The sequence below is a fragment of the Marmota marmota genome, unplaced genomic scaffold, assembly GCF_001458135.2.
Source record: "Marmota marmota marmota unplaced genomic scaffold, marMar, whole genome shotgun sequence".
Taxonomy (NCBI): Eukaryota; Metazoa; Chordata; class Mammalia; order Rodentia; family Sciuridae; genus Marmota; species Marmota marmota.
In genome coordinates, this window is record NW_026000211.1 from 40,345,892 (window position 1) to 40,363,344 (window position 17,453).

Sequence of the window (17,453 nt, forward strand, 5' to 3'; positions counted from 1 at the left end):
ATAATATTCAATTAAAATATTTATATGTGGAGACAAACTAAAGTGTTATGTATTAAAAGTTCTTTTTATACTTAATATTTCTGTATATAGCTGGGCAGGTAGGTGTTTTAGATAGCTTTCTTACAATTTTAGAAGAGGAAAAGTTTATTCGGGGTTCATAATTTCAAAGGTCTCAATCCATAGGTGGCTGAATCCATTCCTTGGGACCATAGGTAAAGCAGGACTTCATGGTAGAAAAGTGTGGTGAAGGAGAGCACATAAGGACATGACCACCAAGAAACAGAGAGAGAGAGAGAGAGAGAGAGAGAAACTTCTGTTACCACAAACAAAATGCACATCCCAAAGGCACATACCCAATGACCCATTTCCTTCGGCCACAACCTACCTGCCTATAGTTACCTCCAAGTTATCCCTCTCAGGGGATTAATGCACTGATTAGGTTAAAGCTCTCATAACACAATCATTTCACATCTAAACCCTCTTTCATCATCTCACATACGAGCTTTTGGGATCACTTCATGTCTAAAAGAGAACAGTGTTTCATGTCTGTAATCCCAATGCCTCAGGAGAGAAAAAGGAGTAGAATCATAGATTCAAGCCCAGCCTTCACAATTTAGTGAGACCCTGTCACAAAATAAAAAATGAAAAGGACATTTGGGTGACTCAGCAGAGGAGCACTGCTGGGAAGAAAGGACATAAATGAGAGAAAGAGAGAGAGGTCAGTTCAGGATAGGGAAGTTGAGATAATGCAGTTCAATCTCTAGCATTATGAATAAATGAATGAATGAATTATTTCTCTATATGATCCAAAATTCTTTTCTTCATCCTACTTTTCCATGTTAGTACTACATTGTTTTCAGATTCATAATATCTTAAGAAAGAATCTCTTTATCTTCTGAGGAAAATTAAATATAAAATTATGAATCTATGAAAAAAGTGGTTATTAGAACCTCAAAATCTATTGTATTACTAGAGTGATTAACACCATGATAAATATGATATAATCTTTTCAGGAACCCAATTATGAAGGTAGATACTCACATTTCTTTCACATAATTGTGGTTAAGTTGCCTATCTGCTACCAGAGAAGCAGTGAAGAAATTTTTGGAGATACTTTGTTCATTATGCTAATCACCTCAATTGTCAGAAACTTGTCCAACTTTTTTTTCATGAACATTAACAAAAATTAATTTTTCTAAAATCATTAACAGTTTTAGCAATATGTAAGGCACCAAAGAAAAATATAAAACACTGATAAAGAAAAAAATAATTACAATACTCTATGGCATAATATAACATTATAAATTAAAGGACTGCTTAAATTTCAGAGGAATAAAGAACTTGGTCAAGCAAAGAATATTAAGGAATGTGGAGCCAACTACTATTATCTTTATTGAGAGCTGGCATAGAATAAGAGTACTCTTACATCATTGACTTGTATATTCCCAACAAACTCTTAGAGGAGAATTTTATGGTTGTTTTTGTTTGTTTGTTTTTTGTTGCTCCACATCTGGTTCAATTTTCCATCACCTTTTATTGGCTTCAAATGGGAGATTATTTAAAAACGGAAGATCCAAATTTCTCTAGAGTCTCACCCTGCATTAACATTCAATAAAGTACTAAGGCCCATTCCATTATGCTAAGCCATTACAAATGATGTTTGTTACCCAGAACTAAAGCTATATATCAGATAACTGTTATATGATACTGCAGTTGTTCTTGTCACTGGAGTGGTCAATTAGTCACTTGGCTACCTCAGTCACTGGAGGCAGAGACGCAGAGTCAACACACAGACACTGGGAGCTGGCGAGAAAACTGGCTGGTGGTGACCTAGCCAATGTCCAGTAGCTTATTTATTTTTGGAATGCATACAACTGTTATAGGATTTCGGGTGGGGCTTGCCAGTCAATCATACATAAGCAAGATAATATCCATAAGCCAATCATCTTATGCTCAATATAACTGTACTATGAGGAAGCTCTAAATATTGCTATCATCTGGAAGGGTCTTTGTCCCTAAGGGAGGGGGCCTTCTGAGTCAGGGGTTTCATGCCCTGAAGCTTCTGACTATTTGTTTTCTGGCGTGGTAGCTTGGCAATGCTAACCACAAGTGCTAAGGATGTGGTTTCACTACTGGCTCACTAGAGCAAAGCACCCTATCCTGCAGGCATTCCTGTCAGGCCTGAACAAGCGTAGATTCTTTAAGCACTCCGAGTTGCTCATAGCTACTAGCTGTAAACCGAAAGTTATTCCAACATGGTACCATCATGAGAATGTTTAACCAAGGAGAATAAGTCACATCTTTAGATCAGGCTTAATTTGTCCACATTGGACCACTTAATTATACTTAATTCAATTTATTATTTAATTCACTAATTTGGTAGATGCTTAATTTAAGGAAGAAAAGAAGAAAGGAAGGAAGGGTTGGAAGAAGAGACAGAAAGAAATAGAAGAAAGAAGGAAAAGAAGAAAGGAAGGAAGGATAGAAAGAAGGAAGAAAGGACATAAATGAGAGAAAGAGAGAGAGGTCAGTTCAGGAATAGGGAAGTTTAGATAATGCAAATTCTGGTATCATTAAAAAAACGTATAAATAAAATTATTGGAATGCAAAAATGCTACAGCAAGTCTGTCAGGAGATAGTACATCAGTGATTTAAGAGCATAGATTCTGGTTGATGTTGAGTTTCTGGGTCTGTCTTTAGGGAGTAAATAATATGATTAGCTCTGATTTGAAATTATATTGAACCAATTTGAAACAGTGTTTGTCAATCTTCAGTATTATCAAAAGTATCTGAGAAGAAATTGTATAAAATGTTGTTCCCTGGTGTTTACCACCACATTTTGAACCAATTGATTGAGGTGATTTTGATGCAGCTGGAAATTATATTAAAGTTTGAAGAGCATGTATAAAAAATGTTATATTTTACCTTCTTTTTAGGTAAGCATATCCAGTTTGAATTACTTAAGTTTCCTAAGTCAACTGCTGAAGGAATGACACCAGAAAAAATAGATTTATGCACAAGCATACCATTTACTAAATGTCATATATGTATGACAAAATGCTCTTGAGCAATTTGTATTGTATGAGCTCTGAGTTCTAAAGAAATTCAAATGCATGGTTTATAAAGGTAAGTTAGAACTTCATTCAAATAAATTATCAATCAATATTCAATGGGACACAAAAGATGAAAAGATATTCCATGTTCAAGGATTGGAAGAATCCATATTATTAAAATGCCTATACTAACCAAAGCAATTTATAGTTTCAATTCTTCTCACAAGTTACAAAAATTAACTCAATATAAATTAAAGATTTAAAAGTAAGTCCTAAACAATGAAATTGCTAAAGGAAGACACAAGGGAAAACAATTCAAGTCATTTCCTTGGGCAAAGAGCTTTTAGAAATAAAACCAAATGCGTGGTCAACAAAACAAAAATTGAGAAATACAATTGCATCAACCTAAAAAGCTTCTGCATAGGAAAGGAAACAACAAACACAATGATGACACAACCTATATAATGGGAGAAAATAATTTCAAACTTAGCATTTGGGATGGGAATAGTATCCAGAATATATAAGGAACTCAATTCAATATTAAAATTACAAATGACTCAAATTTTAAAGAACAGCTGTAGATCCTAATATATAGTCACTAAAACAGAAAGATTCAGAAGTAACGCTTTTAGGCAATGATTAGGACTCTGACCTCCATTCATACATTTGCTGGATTAATCTATGCATTGCTGAATAAACACTGGGTGGTACCTGCAAATACATGGGTTTGACTGGAGGATGTGGATTATGTGGGCTATTGCCTTGGACAATATCAGACCCCAGCCCTTTCCCCTTTCTTGCTCTCTGCTTCATGGCTGCCTTGAGCTGAGCAGTTTTCCTCTGCCACGCTCTTCTACCATGATGTTCTACCTTGCCTCAGGCCCAGAGAAATGGCTGACCCTGGATTGAGACCTCTGAAACCTTCAGCCCAAAATAAACTTTTCCTCCGCTAAGGTTTTCTTGTTCTCTTGTAAGTTGTTCTTGTCAGGTATTTTTCACAGCAACAAAGTGCTGACTAAACCATGACCAATAAACTAATAATAATAATAATAAAAAGTTCAACATCGTTAATTAACTAGGAAATGCTAATCAAAACCATAGTGAGTTACTACCTTGCTGGTGAGAATGACTGTTATCAAAAACACTTTAAAAAAATAACAAATGTGAAGAAGGAGGTCAACATTTACACTTTTATTGGGAATGCCATTGTGGATAACCAAGTGAAGATACCTCAAAAAATAAAAATAAAAGTCCCTGTGATCCAACATTCTCATCACTATGTATATAATCCAAGCAAATGAAGTTTGTTGAAAAGACATTGCACTCCCATGTTTATTGCAGCACTATTCACAATAGTAAATGAGAACAAGTGAAATGTACATCTAATGAATGGATGAAAAAAATATTATAGTATATACTATGGATACATTCACCCATAAAAAGAATAAAATTCTGTCTTTTGTCACAACATAGGTGAAACTGGAGACCATTATGTTGAATGAAATAAGTCAGGCACAAAATGACAAGCACCACATGATATTACTCATGTGGAATCTAAAAATTTTGATTAATAGAAGTTACAGTTACATGGTTGGGTAATAAAGGTCGGAGACATGGGAGAAATATTGATAAATGGTTACTGAGTTCCAGTAATGATTAGATAGCAGCAAGAAATTCTAGGATGACATTGCATAGTGGGGCAGCAATAAATGATAGCAATATTCTGTACATTTCAAAAAACTAGGAGAATTTTGAAAACTTTTGCCATATACAAATGATAAATATTTGAGGAAATAAATATGCTTAACCTGATTGAAGAATTGTACAATGTATACATATCTATTGAAACATGGTATTGTGCATCTTAATGTACATGGTACCAATAATACTTACAGGTTTTATATTTTTATGAATACTTTTTAAATAAAATAAAAAAGTAAAAAAGTAATTTTAAAAAAAATTTGAACTAAAAGGCATGATCATAAAACACATAAAATTAGTATACAAGATTTTGTTTAATTTGCAATCATAAATCCTGAATATATACTTGGTATAAAAGAAGTATTCAAAAGTGAAATAAGCATGCTGCTACACTAAATTAACATGTCTAAATATAAGGGATTTTTGCTTTGGTTTGGTTTGGTTTGGGTACCGGGGTTGAACCCAATGGCATTTAACCACTGAGCCACATCCCCAGTCTTTTAATTTTTAAGACAGGATCTTGCTAATTTGCTTAGGACCTTACTATGTTGCTGAGGCTAGCTTTAACTTGTGATCCTCCTGTCTCAGCCTCCTAAGTTGCTGGGAATATAGGCATACCTCACCATGCCTGGCCTAAATACAAGTTTTTAGGACATGGTAGAGAAGCTATTTACATGCATTGGTACCTGTTTTGAATGCTACTTGTTTTAGTTAACTTTTGAATCATTGGGAAAAAATATCCTACCAGAACAAGAGGAGGGAAAGTTTACATGGGGCTCATGGTTTCAGAGGTATCAGGCCACAGAGGGACAGCTGACTCCATTGCTCTGGGACTGACATGAGGCAGCACATCACAGGGGAAGGGCTCATCAGAGGAGAAACACTTAATTTATGGGGTGGTCAGGAAGCAGGAGGGAAAGAACCTCAGGGAAGAGGCACCCTTCCAGGTCACACACCAGTAGCCAATATCCTCTAGCCAAATACCACCTTCCTACCATTAACTCAAGTCATTCAAACTTGGGTGGACTGATTAGGTTACAGCCCTCAAAATCCAATCACTTTACCTCTGAACATTCCTGCATTGATACTGGAGCTTTTGGGGGCACTTCACATCCAAACCATAATAGTAGAAAACAAGTAAAAAAATGTCTAAAGAATTCAGTGTAAAACATCACATGTAAAGGAAACTGATTATGATTCTTGAGAATTTCTTAAAGGCATATTGAAACAGAGATTTTGGCTAAACATCTTTATCTTAGTCTCACCCATGTCCTGCTCAGGCAGTGGAATTTGGGTTTCCTCTGCATGTCATGGGCTGGCTGTGAAATAAAGCTAAGAAAAGAAGGTGATGAAAACATCACAGTACACAGATAGCAATTTTGAAAAGTGAGGGTGGGACAGCTCTTTGACCTTAGAAGTCAAACTTCCACACCCCGAAGAGAGTGAGTGTCCACATTTGCTTTATTATATATGGGGAAACTTCAAAGGTCTTCCATAGAATGTTCTTCTGCCAAATAAGGTAGGAGGTGGGTAGTCCAGGCTCAATGGGTCACACCCAATTCTGGAGCTACCAGAGCAGAGCAGCTACCAGAAGCATTCTTTTCTTCCTAGCAAAGGGAAGACTAAAGTCAGTGCATTGTGTAATCCATTAAGTGGGAGGAGCCACAAAACTTGCAATGCCAAACCAAAATCTCCTTGGCTCAAGGCCAAGTGAAGACACTAAATAGCTCAGGACTAGCTTCCCATATATTACTGTAATCATAAACTAATTAATACCAATACAAATAAATAAAGTAGTGTGCAGAATTTCTGTGAATATATAATCTGTACTTTATATGTAAGATATTCTAAGAAATATGTTGGTATGAGAATCTGAAATACAAAGAGAAACCAGGTTTCTGAAAATTTCAAAATGATGAACTTAAGAAACTTTTATCAGGCTATTCATATATAAGTTAGTCATAAATCAGTGTACAGGACATAGCTCGTGACTTTTTTGATAGATGTCCTGCTATGTACCATTATTCTAGCGTTAACATTTAATAGCATGCACTTATTTGAAAAATATAATATAATATATATGTAGTATAATATGGCATTGTATAGAATAAAGCAGTATATGGATAATATGAAATATAGAATTAATAAGTGAGTAAAGTGGCATAATTTAAAATGAGTTACAAATTTAAAATAATATATTTGAATGGAACTTAAATGAGAATTTACTAGTAAAAAAGAAATTCCTCTCAATTCTATATGAGATGTCAACCATGTCACTTGTTTTCTAATTTTTGATAGAAAGGTGAACACATTGAATTCTTTCCCCACTATAGTACAAGAATGCAGAGAGAATATAATAAGGGACATACACTTTAAGAAGCAAACTGAAGAGGTGAAGACCTTGGTAAAAAGCAGAACAGGTGTTTAGCTCTGTAGGTTTTACAGTTTTACCTTTGTGTCCAAAGGAAACAACATATTACCTAGATACCAGTTGAGTTACCTAACTGCCTTACTTTCACACAGGTGAAGTTGGATTTTATTTTCCTTTTTGTTATAGTTATTCATGCGTATTAGCATAGAGACAAGTGGATTTTAGTGTATCACTTCTGTATATGTATACATCACACTTTGATCACATCAACCCTATCTACTCCATCCTTTCTTGCTCTCACTTCTCTTCCCTCTCTGCCTGGTCACTTTCCCCTTCCATAAAAATTTCTATTGTACTTTCTAATTGTTATCTTTTGGTAATTTGATATTTTGATGGGGATTACCTTGAATCTGGAGATCACTGTCAGTATTATGGCAATTTTAAAAATCATTCACCCAACCTATAAACAGAAAATCTCTCTTTCTTCTGCTGCCTTTTACAATTTTTTTCTTCAGTGTTTTAAAATTTTAATTATAGAAGTCATTCACTTTCTCAATTAAGTTTAGTCCTAGGTATTTAATTTTTTAGGCTGTTGTGAATGACATTGTTTTCCTCATTTCTTTATTAGCAAGATTATTTTTGGTCTACACAAAAGTTACTGATATTTGCATGTTGATTTTAAGTCCTCTTGCTTTGCAATTTGTTCATTAGCTGTAAGTCTTTGGATTGGTTTTTTAGAGTTTACTAAATATTGAATCACATCATCTGCATAGAGGAGTAATTTATGACTTTCCTATTTATAACCTTTTTATTTCTTTCTCTTGCCTGATTTCTCTGGTCAAAATTTCAAGTGCAATTTTGAATAAAGTAACAACTGAAGCCCCATTTTGTTCCTTATTTTAGAAGAAATGATTTCAATTTTCACATATTCAGTAGGATGTTGGCTATGTATTTGTCATATATAGCCTTTATTTTGTTGAGGTATGATCCTTTTTTAATCACTATTATTATTTTGAGGCCTTAGATCTTTCTTTATGTCAGATAGTTTGTGTTATAAAATCGAGTGTCCTGATGTTTGGTACATATATATTTATAATAGTTTTTTTGTATCTTATAAATGGATTGTTCTCTACCATTTGACCCCGTTATCCCACATCTTGGTATATAACTAAAGGACTTCAAATCAGTATACTACAGTGACACATCAAATTGTTCTCATTATCCATGTAAGTGACCTTCTTTGTCTCTTCTGATTTTGAAGTTTTTTTCCACAGATGTGAATATAGTTATTTTTTATTGTTTCTCAATTCCATTTGCTAGAAATATCATTTTCCATCCTTTCATTTTAATTCTCTGTATAGTTTTCGTAGTTGTTAGCTTTTGCTGAGAAATCTAAGATTCGTATGGGTCTGCCTTTATATGTGATTAGGCATATCCCCAGAGTGCCTACAGGATTGGGATCAATTACATTTGTGAGTTTTGTGCTGGATTGGAGACTTGGGAAGCAATCAGTTTTTCCAGACTTGGTCTCAGTGTTATTGGATCCATCCCCCTCTTGAAGCCATTCATGACTGATATCCCTCCTTATCACCGAATGGGATCACTGACCACTGTGCCCTCCACTCACTTTCCCTCCTTGTCTCTGTGTTGCTTAAAATTCTCAGTAAGTTTGTGTCAGACACTCCACCAAGCCATGTCTAGTGTGGCTGTCTCCCACCCTGTCATTGTGATGGGATTTGCACAGCGGCCCTGTATTGTGATAATTTTTATTTTCTGATCCTCAGTGTAGTTCAGTCCCTAATAATAGGACTCTTCTCAAGGTGGTTCCTGGTTATAACACTCTGAGAGTTTGATGAGTGAAGTAATGAATCTTTTCTCTAAAGCTAGCTTGTTGTATTGTAGGAGTCACTTTCAAATTAAATCCTTGAACTGAATTTAAAGCTTGTAAGAACTGTGAATTTCTGCTACAGTTATAACTGCCAGTCTGCTCTTAATATTGGGGTTGTTTGCACCTTCTAGCTTACCTTATGCTTACAGTGTCAGATTCTCTGCCCCAGCCAGGGAAGAGGGTTGAAGCTGTGAATTGTTTTGTTCTTTTCTCTGAGTTACATTTCTGATTCTCTGTGCTCTTTAGATTTTTCTGTCACTTATTTATTGATTTCAAGAAATTTTCCTCTCATTCTTTCCTCAAAATTAATTTTCTCCTTTGTTGTCTGACTCTTCTAACTTGCAGAGTTGCAGGAGTACTACTTCTATATCTGCAATCTTATTCTTTATGGTTTAGATATCAATTTGACTAGATGAAGGTGTATCTAGAGAACTGGTAAAGCGCTCTGTATGTGTTTGTGATGTTATTTCCAGGGGAAAGATTTGTGTGTAAATCCATGGAAAGAATCACTGCTATGCAAAATAGGATGAGTTTATGTTTATCATAAAATGGTCTAATTTTTGACAAGAAAATGAGAAATATCTCAACATTAAAATTTAAAATATTTTAATGTATAATTCATAAAAATTGATATTAACAAATACATTATTGGTGATAATAAGAAAAAAATATCAAATACCTTTTGAGACTTGCTTTGTTTTCTTCAGTGTTTTACAAATCTTATTGCATTTAATTCTCACCAAAATTCTCTCTAAATTAGTAGAGTCACACCAATTTTACAGGCAAGGAAACAGAAGTGGAGAAAGTTTGAATAATTTGATAAACACTAAAACTGATAAAGATTTTATTTCACTGTAATAAAGAAAGAAAAAACCTGTTTCACTTTTGTATAGGCAAACTAAATGCCCATGGCTTGTTGAGAAAGAATGGAAGTCTGTGTTTTCAAATAAGGGTACTAGAAAGGTACATTGTAAAACATCCTATGGTCAGTATGGGATCAACATGTGTATTAATCAGTTTTGTGATACTATACCAAAATACCTCAAGAAAGCTAAGAAAGGAGTTCCATTTAACTCACTGTTCTGTAGATTCAAAGTGCAACATGGAAGACACCCCATTGATTCAGCTTCTGCTGAGACCCTAACAAAAAACAGCAGGTGAGTGTTGGGAGAGATCACATCATGAAACAGGAAGCCAAAGAGTGGTGCATAAGTCTTTCTCACTCTTATACAACTAACTTTTTCCAGTACTCAGGGTTCCCAATAGAGTTGCCATCATCTCTTCTGAGGGCAATTTTACCAATCACATAAGGATTCTCCCTCATTAGGTCCCACCCTTAAAAATTCCATGCCATCTTCCAAGAACGAAGCATTCACCATATGTATCCTTGGGGAAAAAGTTATGTACAATCCATAGAAATATTTTAGAAACTTCATCTGTACTTATATTTTAACCCCAAACTACTCCACTAGAATATCATATTGGAAATGTTAGAACTATAAAATAGGTATATGTATTGGAACATGTAGATTTATTATTAATAGTGCCATATTTCTAATGAAGAGAAATATTTATGATAGAGAATATATATTTATACTGCTTGTGTGTTTCCAAACACTTATCTATATAGTATATAATATAATGCATGTATGTGCAAAAATCATGTATATATAAGTACAGTGTAAATATGCTAGATATGTATATACAGTTCATGCTTAGTTTTGATTTAAAAAGTAATTGCATACATGTAAAGCGGAAATTTGTAAAATATCATTGTAAGTGCAAATTTATAAAAAAAAAAGTCCATGTTTTTATATTTAAAACTATAAATCTTGGGCTGGAGATGTGGCTCAGGCGGTGGCATGCTTGCCTGGCATGCGTGCAGCCCGGGTTCGATCCTCAGCACCACATACAAAGATGTTGTGTCCGCCGAAAACTAAAAAAAATAAATAAATATTAAAATTCTCTCTCTCTTAAAAAAACTATAAATCTTATAATAGGAACATGTAAAAGGACTATATAACCAATTTATTACATTAAGAAGCTAATATAAACTTAATAATGTATTTTTTTTTCAAATAAAGAAATGTATTTCCTAGAAAATTCCCATAGTTCACAATAATTTCAAGATAATTTTTAGTATGGCATCAGTGGTGCCAATTAATGGCTTCATGTGCCCTAACACTCTATAGTTCCCCTCTGCTCTGACTCCAGGATCTTTCTTGTGACTAGCTTTGTCTAACCAGATAATAGCAACAAGCAGAGGCTTGAAGAGTTTGTGTATGGATTGCTCCAACTGCATAACTGGGCTTACTTCCTCTTGAATTCACAAACATGAAAAGACAGGAAGAATAAAATAGGAATGTAAGAGGTACATGGAACAAAGTCATTCTAGAGTAGACAGCCACAGGATACTGCCAATAAACCTCAAATGTATGAATAAGCCTAGCTGAATTCTACCAACTATGGCCCAACTCATCTACTCTTTCCACTTACAGTTTCATTACAAATAATATTTTTTTAAAAAATGACTGTTTTGATGGTTTGTTATTTTAGCAATAAAAATTCCTCTTCTTTCATGGGATACATACATTGATCAACACACTAAGGAGGGCAGATACCTTGTATTCTATCATTGATAGGAAACAGATAAACTGAATATACAGAATACTGGAACAGAATAAATGGAAATATTTGCATCTAGAATACATACAGACACACATCAATATGAATTCAAAGAGCATGCTACTGTAAATTTTCAAATAAACATTTTTTTTACTCCACTTACTCAAAGATAAAATCCTGTGAAATTGTTTTAAGTCATCACTAAAGCACATAATGGTGAGGAAGGTTAATGTTTAGCATGAGACGATATAGTAAGAATCTTGAAAAAGACACATGACTGGAAGTCAGGGCTTTCAATTTGTATCTATGCATTTCCAGAGTTGAATTATTTGTCTGATAATTAAAGTGTGTAGATTCGGGCTAATCTTGTATTTTTTAAAGCCTTTTAATATAAACTTACATATTTATTTATTTATTAACATATTATTTGAATATATTTCTGGAGTTTGGTGTTGTATTTCCATTTAGGTATACAGTATACATTGAGCATATGTACACATTTTCTTCCTTTTGGGCTTTCATTATAAATATTAACTCATATTAATTGTATCAATTAACAAGTTTTACTGTGACATTTTCATACATATATATGCATTTTTTAATCATATCCACTCTCCCTAATACCACCTATTTCCTTTTCCTTTCTCTCCCCTCTACCAAGGCTCCTTCCCTTTCCTAATGGTTTCTATTCTGCTTTCAGGTATTTTCTTTTTTTTAATATTTTACTTTTAGTTGTAGTTGGACACAATACCTTTATTTATTTATTTGTTTATTTATTTTTAATTTTTTGGTTGTAAATGAACACAATACCTTTATTTTTATTTATTTATTTTTATGTGGTGCTAAGGATTGAACCCAGGGCCTCACACATGCTAGGCAAGCACTGTACCTCTGTGCCACAGCCCTCAGGTAATCTTTTTTATTTCCATATATCAAAAAAAAAATGCAATACTTGTCTTTCTATGTCTAGCTTATGTTGCTTAACATGATGACATTCAGTTTTTTTTTTCATCTTCTTACAATTATGATATCAGTTTTCTTCATGGATGAATAATATTCCACTGTGTAGTGTGTATACTACATTTTCCTTTCCATCCATCTTTTGACAGACAGCTAGGTTGATTTCATAACTAGGTTATTGTGAACAAGGCCGCAGTGAAGATAGATTATAAAAGTATCTCTTTTAATGGTTGACTTCCTTTCTTTCAGATATATACTAAGTAATGGGATAGCTGGGTCACAAGGCAATTTTATTTAGTGTTTTGAAGAACCTCCACATTGTTCTTTATAATGGCTGTACTAATTTACATTCCCTACAATAGTGTATGAGGGCTTCTATTCTTTTCATATCCTTACCAACATTTACTTTTTGTTTCATTCATAGCTACCATTCTGACTGGGATGAAATGGAGTCTCATTGTAGTTTTTATTTGCATTTCCCTGAGAGTTTATGTAGTTTTGAATATTGTATTTAAAATCACTGGTCTTTATCCATTGCAATAAAAAGAGCATTGTTAATTTATCAAAAACATTAAGTCATATAACAGGAGATATTCAACTCATCGTAACTTTTACATTTGAAATAATTTGTTTGAAATCACACTGCTGGTTATGGCATCATTTGGATTAGTATTCTGATCTCTTTGCTACTTATTTAGTGATCTCTGCATTAATCTCTGTTCAGTGCTTATATTATTTACACTAGAAAGTAAACCTAAGGCAATTACATAAAATCACAAATATCTCCTGAACAGTGGTCTATGGCCATATCTGTACCTTAATGGACCACAAATCAAACAAGAGAATAAATTCAGTATGTAAGCTAATATAATTAGGGCATATATCTATATTCATCTCACCAAGAGTTGCTTAAAAATGACCTTTTCTCTCCGAAATTACCATTATGCAGGGTTATTTTGTCATATTCTAAGTGGTTGTTAAGAGCACTCCTCCCCTAAAATTACTTCCCTATCTCATCCTTCATCATGAGTTTATAATAAATGCTTGAGTCCATTCAAAGTTATCTTCCACAGGGATGACATATTTGGTACTTTAAAACTTTTAAATTCAGCATAAAGATTCATGTATTTTGGTTGTATGTAATAGTTAAATATTTCAATAAATTCATAAAGAAGATGACTAATAGCTACTGGATGCCCTAGTAGTACAATTTGAGAGGACTGTATAACATGATTTTAAATGGCAGTTGTTTTCAAAGATATAATTATGACATTAATTTTAACAGGACTTGTAGAGTTGACAAATTCCCAGAGTGTTCTTGTTGGAAAGAAAGCTACTGCTATTTCACCTTTTATTATTGTCTAAAATAACACAATTCTCCATGTACCAGCTGCCTCAACCTGGATATTTCCTCTCCTATTTTTCCTCAGAACTTAAAGAGCACCTTAATTACTCATAGCTGCTAATTAACTTTCTAATTTAGTCTGAAAGCATTTTTTCTAAGACTACAAAGGGCAAATGGAATTATCTATGGAATTGGGTATTTGATGAAATGGTGCATTATTTTTTTTAAAAGAAAGTATGTAACTAATGCTTACATAGTCTAGCTGTGTGCCAGTCCATGCTCAAAAGTCTATAAAACTCTAAACTAGGTCAATCCTCATAGCAACCATATGAAAAAGTACTGGCATTATTCTGATTTTAATGATGTGGAAATTAGAACAGAGCTAATTTAAATAATATGACCAAGATTACACAACTAACAACTGGCAGAGAGTGATGGATCCAGAGTATCTTCAAGGATGAAGATCATCCTCTATTCTCTGTGACCTCTAAGATATTATTCATCATATTCTTATTTTCTCAATGTTTATGTCTTTAGCACATAACTTCACATTTTATTGCCAGAGCTTCAAGTTATGATTGTGTTTTCAAATTATTTAGCCAACTAAGTATTTTCATTCTAGGCCACATTTGCAATGGTCGGGTTAGGCATGTTTCAGTTTTTCATAATGTTATGTGCACTATTGAGTGAGTATTTTTATAATATGCTGCAGCTTTTGTCTCCAACCACAAGTATATGACAATTCATTAATGACTTCTATTAGAATACTTGGAGACTTTTGAAGGTTACTAAAGAATAACAATTGTTTAAAATATTGGGAACATATTTTTGTATTCCTGTAAAAATTATTTGAATAGGCTGCAAAAGAATAGACCAAAAAAAATCTTTCTGGGACTTTAGCCACAATATATAAGCACTCTTAAGCTTATCATTGTCACCATTTTGAGCAAGCCTATTCTGAAAACAACAATTCCTTCAATATCCATTAATGTTCTGCACAACAAAAGAATAGAAACTAACTCATCATTATTGAAAATTTGTATATTTTTCAAATAAACTTACACTTTTAGGAAGACAGAGCACCCTTAAGAAAGGAGAGAGACATAGACCAAATATATCCTTCCATATTTATGAAGAAGCAATTATAGTAAAATGAAAACCGTATATTGATAAAAACATCTCACTTTAATTTTATAGAGTATCTGTTGTAGGAATAGCACTAGGAGCTATTTAGAAAAGAAGCTTTTTGTTGCTTGGCAGAAATAACCAGCACTTTTTTTCTGGGTAGTTTCAGGGAATATGGTAATAGAAACTGGAAGCTCTATTATGTGTTACTAAAAGTTGCAACTATATTGAAGGTAAGTTACGCCACAAATAGCATGTATTAAGAACAACGCAATGTTCATGATTTATATTTACATAGAATATCACAAACACATTCAAATGTATTTCATTGAATTTAAAGTTTACTTGGGAATGATTGGAAAAGTGTGGAGCACATATATTGAACCTCAAATCAATGGTAGAATTCCAAGTGACTATAAAATCTTAATGATAAAAAAAAAAAACATGTAGTCCCTTTAGGTGTATCAAGTGAAAATTTCTATATTTTTTGAATAGAAAGGGAGGAATGGGCAAGGATATAGCAATTAAAGAAAGTAATGGTGGAGACAGCTGACTTGACCATTTGGGCATTCATTATTTTCAATAAATTAAAACAGTATTGTGTACATATGTATATGTGTGTGTGTATGTGTGTGTGTGTGTGTGTGTGTGTGTGTGTGTGTAGGCATATATATGGCCAAAGATCTTGAGCATATTAATATTGTTCTAATTTTAAAATGAGCTTACCTATTTTTATGTTCAATATTGTGGATATTCTAATAATAAACCTTAGTGCTTCTTGGTTTTAAGCAAAGAAGGAGTATTTTTAAGTTACTGAGTTGTTACCGAGAGCTATATTTAAAATAGTTTATCAGGTATACATTTGGAATTAATTGCTGTTGGTTTTGTGATTCAAATCTATACTGGTTTCCAAAAATTAACCCATGAATTTTTTTTTGGCAACTTTGATATGACATATTTGCAGAGTTCAGATTACTGCAAGAAAATAGTAATATCTATCTAATGATAACTTTTAAAATTTGAAAAAAAAAACTGTTTTTTTGACATTCATTAGGGCTTTCTAGAATTAAGTGATATAATATTACATTCTTAAAATAGAAACTCAATGTAATCTGTTTGATGATAGACTAAGACCTATTAATCCTTCATGAAGTAACTGATCTACCTGTGTTGGGTGTTAGTTACTGAAGTAAACACAGACCCTTTTTATTTGGATGTCTTAAAAGAGAATAGTCATAAGTGGACTTCAGTGGACAATATTAAGATGAAGTATATTCACTTTGTAATAAATTACACTTTAAATTTTTAGTAGATTTTGTCAACTTAAAATTACTTCTAAACATGATGTAAATGCTTATCTAATTAAATTCTTCTACCAAATGAAGTTCTGGAAATTACAGCTGCTTTTACTGAAAACAATCTCAATCCTTGCAGACTAGTATTTGCTTACGATGGCCCTTTGGTACCTGAAAAGATCAAAGTTTTGAAAATTATATAGAAAACAGCTGTAGTCATACCTTGTATTAGTTTTCATTGCTGCTATATATAATGAATTGATAATCATTTAGTGACTTAGAAAGCATTAATATGTTATTTTCCAGTTAGAGAAATCAAAACTCTGAAATCAGACTGAATGGCCAAAGTCAACATGTAAGTAGGCTTGATTCTTTATATAAGTCATGAAAGGAGAAATTTTATTTTCTTTTTCAGGTCTAGAGGTGGATGAGATTTTTTTCTCTACCATGATCTTCAATGCATTCAATCTCTAGACAGCAGATTTCAATGTCCATATTTCTATCAGCAATCTGTTCATGACAACTAGAGAATAGTTTCTGTGGATCTTAAGATACCTCTGCTTTTGCTTGTCATATAACTCAAAAACCATTTCCATAGTTTATTATCTTTTGTTTGTATTGGGAATTGAATCCAGGGTCACACACATACTAATCATGTGTTCTAACACTGAGCTACATTCCCATGCCTTTTAAAGTATTTATTTTGAGACATCGTCTTGCTAAGTTGCCCAGGCTGGTCTGGAATTTATAATCCTCCCAGTTCACTTCACTTTCATATTTTAAAGGTATTTTAAAATATGATACCAAAATATGTATTCATTTCTTATTGTTGACATAACAAAATATCAGAAACTTGATGGTTTATCGCACCATCAACTTATTCTTTTCTCAGTTATGGAGGTAGGAAGAGTGAAATCACGATGTCAACAGAATTACATTCAGAGAAGAAGCAATTTCATTGCTTCTGTTAATCTTCTATAGATGGACTGCATTACCTAGAGTGTGCCCCTTCCTTGTATCACTCCAATGTCTTGCTTCCATCTTCATATCTCCTATTATTGACTCTCAAGTTTTTGGCTTCCTCTTATAA